Source organism: Erpetoichthys calabaricus, chromosome 2 (genome assembly GCF_900747795.2).
Source record: "Erpetoichthys calabaricus chromosome 2, fErpCal1.3, whole genome shotgun sequence".
NCBI lineage: Eukaryota > Metazoa > Chordata > Cladistia > Polypteriformes > Polypteridae > Erpetoichthys > Erpetoichthys calabaricus.
Window position 1 is genome coordinate 285027110 of NC_041395.2, and position 7797 is coordinate 285034906.

Below are 7797 nucleotides of genomic sequence, written 5' to 3' on the forward strand. Positions count from 1 at the left end.
AATGCAGGTTAATCAGGGATTTATACCACCAAGAGAAACTAGAAGAACTCTCAATAAACACTCAATAAAATGACATTTGGATGATGATCCAACATTGGATGACTATTCAGTCGTCTGAATATACATTTCCATTACGAGGTCCTGAGTAGCCTCAGCTTATCTTAGTAGCTTTGAGTACAGCACACAGCTTGCCCAACACCAGACTAATTCAAGGCACATTCACACAGTCGGCCACACTCAATCACACAGAGTCATTGATTAATCTAATGTGAACTTGTTTGGAATGTGGAAAGAAACCAGAGTACCTGGAGAAAACCACACAGACAGCGACAAAGCCTGGAATGAAGCTGTCAGGCAGCAATGCTAACCCACAGATTATTACGCCACCCAAAACAATAATAATAAAAATAATGGTTGCAGTGGCTAACACTGCTTTCTGCCTGCTCCTAGATCCTAGGTTTGAATCCTAGTGTCTGTGTGACTTGTGCATGTTCGATCTGTTTCTAAATGTTATTTTTTCCAGTTAACTCCAACCCCACATTCTAATTATATTCAGATTAGTCCAGTGTTTGTGCGTGCGTATGTGTGTGTGAGTGTGCTATGCATGAATGTGTTCTGCCTATAGCATGATGGTGTCAGGATTGACGCTATACCCTGTGACAATAAAACTAATTTCAGTGTATTTGAAAATGAATAAGCTGATAACAATCAGATTAATATAAGAAGTGCAGCATGCTGGCATTGTGGGAGTGCTGTTGCCTCACAGTAAGGACCCCAGGGTTTGCATCCCTGGGTCCTCCCTGCACAGAGTTTGCATGTTCTCTCCACATCTGCATGGGTTTCTCCTCACTGTCCAAAGACATGCAGGTTAGGTGGTTTGGCAACACTGAATTGGCCATAGTGTGTGTATGGTGTGTGGGGATCTGTGTGTGCTTACCTTGCTATAGACTGGTGCCTTGTCGAAGGTTTGTTCCTGCCTTGCACCCTACAATAACTGAGATAGGCTTCAGAGAATATGGTCATAATGATCATGGAAAGCTTGAAGTCCACTATACGGTTTTAATTTAAAACAGTACTTTGCACTTTGGACATGTTCACCAGACAGTTTTATATTTAATAAGGTCTCAGTCAGGCTACTTTCAAGGGCTGAATATATTATTAGCTTTCTCTTGAATGATACAAGACTTGTTACAAAGTCTTAGAGCACCACTGAGATAAACCATCCTGGGACAAAGACTGGTCAATTTAGATTAGATTTTCTATAGTGCATTCAGAAACTATTCAGACCCCATAACTTTCTGCACACTTTATTGTGTGGTAGATTTAATCTTGAATGGATACATTTGCTATTTCTGCCCATCAATCTGCACTTACTACCCTACAGTTACAGAGTGAAAACATGTTTGTGAAAAGTTTGCAAATTTATGAAAAAATAACAAAAACTGAAGTTTCATTGTGACTGATGTGGATATTCATTATCAGAAAGAAAAAAAGTATTTTAAAATACAATATTGGAAAGTGGATTTCAAATATGAGCCTAACGCTCTTGTGGGAGTTTCCTTATTTCTTCACCAGCAGTACTTTGCTATCTTTGAAGGTTAGCAATGCCATCAACAGCTTCTCTATTATTAAAAAAAATGAGAAAACTAGATGAGGTCAAAGACAGAGCATGATGGTTGCCAAAGTTCTTGTAGTGATGCTCTAAGAGTTTATAACTAAAGCAGCAGTCTGGAGCCTACAGTTTTCAGCACCTTGCCTCATATTCTGCTTATCTCCAGCAATTAAAACATCTACATTCCTTTCACAGTTTTCAGCAATTTCAGAATGATTCTATTAAGTGGTACTCAGAAAAAAAGCATGTACTGTAGATTATACTAGAAGACTTTCTTTTATAGAAATAAAACATTACTCTTATCTTAGAGGTTTGAGAAGAGACCTGATAAAAGCAACATTAAATTATACAGGAAATATTTAAGACTGATGCCAGCTAAAACTTTATGTAATGCTATTCAACTCAGGCACAAAAGCTGGAACCTGGCCTAAAATAAATTTCTGAAATGTCAGAAAACAGGATAGACTCTGGCTCTTCATTACCATGAACTGGATTAAGTGGATTTAAAAACAGTTACAATGCATTTATTCACATGAAAACTGTAAAATACATGGACATTCATACTATGATAGATAGATAGATAGATAGATAGATAGATAGATAGATAGATAGATAGATAGATAGATAGATAGATAGATAGATAGATAGATAGATAGATAGATAGATAGATAGATAGATAGATAGATAGATAGATAGATAGATAGATAGATAGATAGATAGATAGACACTATGGTCTGAACACACCAGAATGACTTTAAACAAAGAAACTACAAAAGAAAGAAAACGTCTGATTTGGCAGTCCCAGTCCCAGTGAAGTATTGTGCAGACTTATTGCTGTTGGTATAAATGAGACTCAGTAGCGTTTCTTGTCACACTTCTGCTGAATAATTTGTTGGCTGAAAGTCCTCAGTGTTAGTGTGTTATGGAGAAGATGTGCAGCATTGGTCATAACGCTCAGTTTTGTTTTAATTCTCTCCATTGCTAATACCTCTGTGGGGTCCAGAGTGAGTCCCATAACCGAGTCTTCCCTTTTCATCAGCTTGTTGATTCGGTGAGCCTCTGTTGAATTGATGTTACCTGCCAAGCACACCACAGCTTAGAAAATCACATTGGCAATTGCAGAATTGTAAAACATGGAAATGCAGACACTTCTCTTTGTACCAAGAAACAAACTTTTCCATCTGACTCCTGTACTCTGTCTCATCCCCTTTATCGATTCACCCCATAAGCGCAGAATCATCTGAGAAATTCTTCATGTGTTAAGGAACATCTTAATGCAGTTAGGTAATTAGAAATTAGTGGGTTGTGTCACTTTTATTGCCCTTTCCTTAAAAAAACATTTTTCTTATCTGATTATAATAGGGAGTAAGTCTTTATTCAAGTGACTCTTTGTGAGGACTCAAGACAGAATTCAGAATACATGGGTAATTGAAGCCCTAGGAACAATCAACCATATTGTCATTAACATCAAGAGTTACAAACAGTGGGAGTCAGGAAACTGACTAGTTTGATCCAATGGCCATTTTGTTTAATATTGTATACAAAAAAAATACTAATACAAATATACTAATTTAATATGCAAGAATAATCAATCCTTTCAATTTTGATCCACATAATGCAGTTCAGGGTTACAAGTGAGTATAACTGTAAAAATTAGGTAGTTTGAAAAATAGTTAAAAAATGTATTGAAACTGTAAAACTGTAAAACTCTTGTCAACAACAGGATGAGATTATAAGTGAGAGGGATTAATGAATATTAAACAAAATCCTCACTTTGTACCTTTGAGAGGATGGTGAAGGCTAGGGCTCCGTTTCAACTCAATTTCTCACAATACATGAACAAGAGCTTAAAATGCTATATTTTTCTTTGCATATTGCACATTCATATATCAAAAAATATACTTTATGTATGAAACATACTTGTACTGCCATGAGGGAAGGGTAGTCATTTTTTAAACGAGACATGTAGATAGAAGGACTAATATAGAAAACCTTTAAGCAGGCAAAAGTTTACAGTAGAAATCAAAAAGAAAAATAACCCAGAATATCAAAGTCCAAAAACATTAACGAAAGTCAAAATTCATAGCAAAATAAAGTTCTAACCCTAAAATCTTCTAAAGAAAGACAGAGGACAAAAAATGAAAAAGATAGAAAGATGTGGTCATCAAAATATGGGAAAAGAACAAAACCAGGAATCAGACAGACTTTTCGTCAAAGCCCAAAACAAGAATCACAACAAGAGAGTAAAGGATCGTAACCAGAAACTGAAAAGCTAAGCAGAGATTATCACAAAGAATGGGTTTGTTAACCATCAAGTTTGGTTACCACAGAGTTGAAGGGAATGACCTTTATACCATCATTCATTTGAGAGTGGCTGTGCCTGTGATGAAAATAAAATGGGGTCAATGGCAGAACGCAAACAAATATTCAACTTTGTCAGGAGCAAAAATCACAAAAACAGACAGCAGATTCAGGTTCTCTGTACTTATGTACTATAATAGTTCTGATCAATTGCTAGAACAAGTACAGAAAATTTCAAAATAATAGTATGGCAAAACAATAGCTAGCACCACTAAAGATTTTGTTCATACAGCAAAGGAAGGAACAGTAAGAATCAGCTATATACAGTATTAGCTCACAGAATTGCCAAAAGAAACAAATTGTTTTCTGATGGATAATTTCTTAAAGAGTGTCTATGGGAGTTGGCAGCAATCCCCTGCCCAGAGAAGTAGGATGCATTTTAACCTCAGTCCCTCCACCGGTGAACGGTTGGTTACAGGTCGGATTGAGGAAATTGTGGAGAATCTGGTACTACAGCTGAAATGCACAGTTGAAAGTGTTAATTTCTTCTTTTTGGTCTTGGATAAGAACTGTGATGTCTGTGACACAGCACAGCTGCTGATTTTTGTGAAAGGAATAATGAAAGACTTTGAAATGACACAGATACTGGCTTCTATGCAGTCAATGAAAGGGACAACAACCAGTTAGAATCTATTTACTGAAGTCAGCACGTGTGTGCAAAATTTAGGACTGCAGTAGGAAACCCAACTGACGGTTCTCCTAATTTGTCAGGTAGAAATGTTGGACTTTTAAAAACAATGCAGGAAAAAGTGGCTGAGATTAACCCAGCCCAAAAACCGATACTTGTACATTGTATTATTCACCAAGACGTTCTAGGTAAAGTAGTGCTGAAAATTAATCATGTGGTTGATGTTGTAATAAATGCTGCAAATTTAATCAGGGTAAGGGCATTAAAACACAGACAGTTTGTTATATTGCTGGAGGAGCATAAGACTGATCACACTGATCTGGGCTACCACACAGCTGTCAGGTGGACAAACTTGGACAAAGTGCTCAAACAGGTCTGGGATCTGAAATCAGAGATTCGGAAGTTTTGTCAAATGAAAGGAAAACCCATCCCTGAACTAAGCAACACTGAGTGGCTATCAGACTTAGCATTTGCTGTTGATGTGACTGCACTTACAAATTAACTGAATACAAAATTGCAAGGCAAAGGTCTTTTTGCACTTGATATGCACAACCTAGTCAAGGCTTTAATGAGGAAGCTGCTGCTTCTATCTCAACAAGTACAGAGGAACACATTGACACAACTGAGAGGGAGGACTCTATCTGCTGATCAGATATGAAGCCATGTTATGGGGACTGCATGGTGAGTTTTCCCAGCAATTTGAAGACTTCAAAGCAGTGGAAATGAAATATTCACCATCTCCTCTCCTTTTACAAGTGATGTGGACAGTGCCCCCAGAGAGGTACAACTTCAAATTAAAGACTTGCAGTCTGATAACATTGCTGGCAGAACACTTCAAGTCAGTGCCATTACTGACATTCTACAATTTTCTCAAAAGAAGAATTTCCCACACTTGTCCTCTTTGCATCAACATACATATGTGAACATACATTCTCTATAATGAAATTCAACAAATCCAGGCGCAGATCTTCTCTCAGTGATGACCATCTGTCTGTTGTACTCTGAATAGCAACACTTCTGTGCACTAGTTGAAGCTCATCAGAAACTTAACTCTTCCCACTAAGTTGTCAAAGGTACAGAGACAGTAAAATACTTTATCAGTGATTAATGCAGTAAAATGTATTTCTTATTTAGTTTTTTTGTTTACACAATCAGTGTTAGAAAACATGCTATAGTGTGCATATGTACCATGGTTCAATAAATTAAAAAAAAATCTCAATATGTGGTCTATATTAATTTTATTATGATGAAAAAAAGAAACATTTACCATAATGTAACAGTTGACAGAATGTGTTTGGCCCTCCTCAACAAGGTGTATTCTTACGTGTCCCCCCATAAAAAATAGTTGTCCATCCCTGCCATAGACCATCAGTATTGTCAGTCATCCCAGGTAGACAGAAACAAATAGCCCTCAAAATGGCAAATGTGCAACTCTTCTAAACTTTAATATCTGCTCAATTTAATGACCATTAAGAGAATACACAGCAAATAAGAAATATGCAGCAGGACCCAGAATGCCAGAAGTAGAGACACTGCCAAAGCAGTAAAACATCATATCTGGTTAACTTAACAAAAGCAAAGAATGTCAGTAATTGAATAATTAATAATAATAATTCTTTACATTTATTTAGAGCTTTTCTCACTACTCAAAGCGCTTCATTAAGTGGGGAGCCACTTCAACCACTGCTAATGTGTAGCATCCACCTGGATGATGTGATGGCAGACATTTCTGCGCCAGTACACTCACCACATATTAGCTGTTAGGTGGTGATAGCCAATTAGAGAGAGGGGATGATTAGTGGGCTGCAATGACTAGGCCGTGATGGGCAATTTAGCCAAGACATCAGGATACACCCTATATTTACGAAGGATATGCAGGGATTTTTTATGACCACAGAGAGTCAGGACCTTGGCTTTACATCTCATCCTAAGGACAGCACCATTTTTACTGCACCGTGTCCCCATCACTACACTGGGGCATTGGGAATCACATTCAGACCACAGGGTAAGCACCCCCAACTGTCCTCACCAACACCTTCTTCCAGCAGCAACCCAAGCATTTTCCTGGATGGTCTCCCATCCAAGTACTGGCCAGACCCAAACATGGTTAGCTTCAGGTGAATGACCTGTTCTGAGGTGCATGTGCTATGGCTGCTGGCTATCAAATGATCAGCTTTGTAAAGCAGCACAGTTAAGTTCTTCACCAAAGTTTTGATGTAAATCAAGATAAATGCTGGCAACAAAAAATACATCAAGAGACTAAAATGTGTGCCAGTGTATGGAATATTTTGAAATGATAATTATAGTTTAAATTTACCTTGTGAAATAATAAGAAAACAAAAGGAAATGGTGAAGGGTTGGGGACCAGCCATTACTTCTTTAAATGCAGCAAAGTATATTAATATAAAAGGTCCAAACAGTGAAAAAGAATTGTGGGCATCACTCGTCTAATGCTGCCTCTTTTCCAAGGCTTTTCTCTGTAGAGCTCCTTGCTGTCTTTGAAGTTCCTTGCTCTTTTGAATCCAGTTCCCCATTGAATGGCGAGTTCCCATTGTTCTGTGGCCGACTTGGAAGTAACATCAGTGGACTTTGTCATCTGGGCTGCAGGTGAAAGAGAAGAGGCTGTTAATGACTGTGTTTCCTCCATTTATGATTCTTACCTTAGAATTGTGAAATAGATGCTCCTAGTTTGTGTGTGTGCAACACTTGTAAAGACTTCAGTAACATCTTTAACCACTTCACTGGTTTTACCGCCTTTATTTGACTAATGTATTATATTAATTACATTTCACTTTTAGTTCTCGTCATGTCACGGCATCCCTTTAATCATAATGACCACTGAGGCATTCTTTATCCCGCATCCAAGTATGTTTTTTCCTTCTCTCTACTTTGGACAAACCAAATATAGTCTTCAGTCCTAGTCTATCCAATTAATACTATCAATTTAATTTTTATATATCATAATTCCTAAGTAAGTATGTCTGCATAGATTTATTGTTCAGTTTGCTGCTGCTTATAATGTACATACTGTACTTAATTACATTTTCTCTAATCATGCCTCATATACTATATTTTTTGTTAGACAGAGATCACATTGTGGAAATCTGTTTCTGCTGGCTGTTGAGGTCTAATGTTTATAGTTATGTTATGCTTTGTGTTAAGCCATGTGGTGTGTAGTTATTTCTTGGGAGTTCAA

General features: G+C 37.3%; 1 pseudogene; it reads left to right on the forward strand.

The window, feature by feature from the left end:
- Window positions 1-4345: 4345 nt before the first annotated feature.
- On the forward strand, window positions 4346-5259 carry LOC114645607 (general transcription factor II-I repeat domain-containing protein 2-like; annotated as a pseudogene).
- Window positions 5260-7797: the final 2538 nt, after the last annotated feature.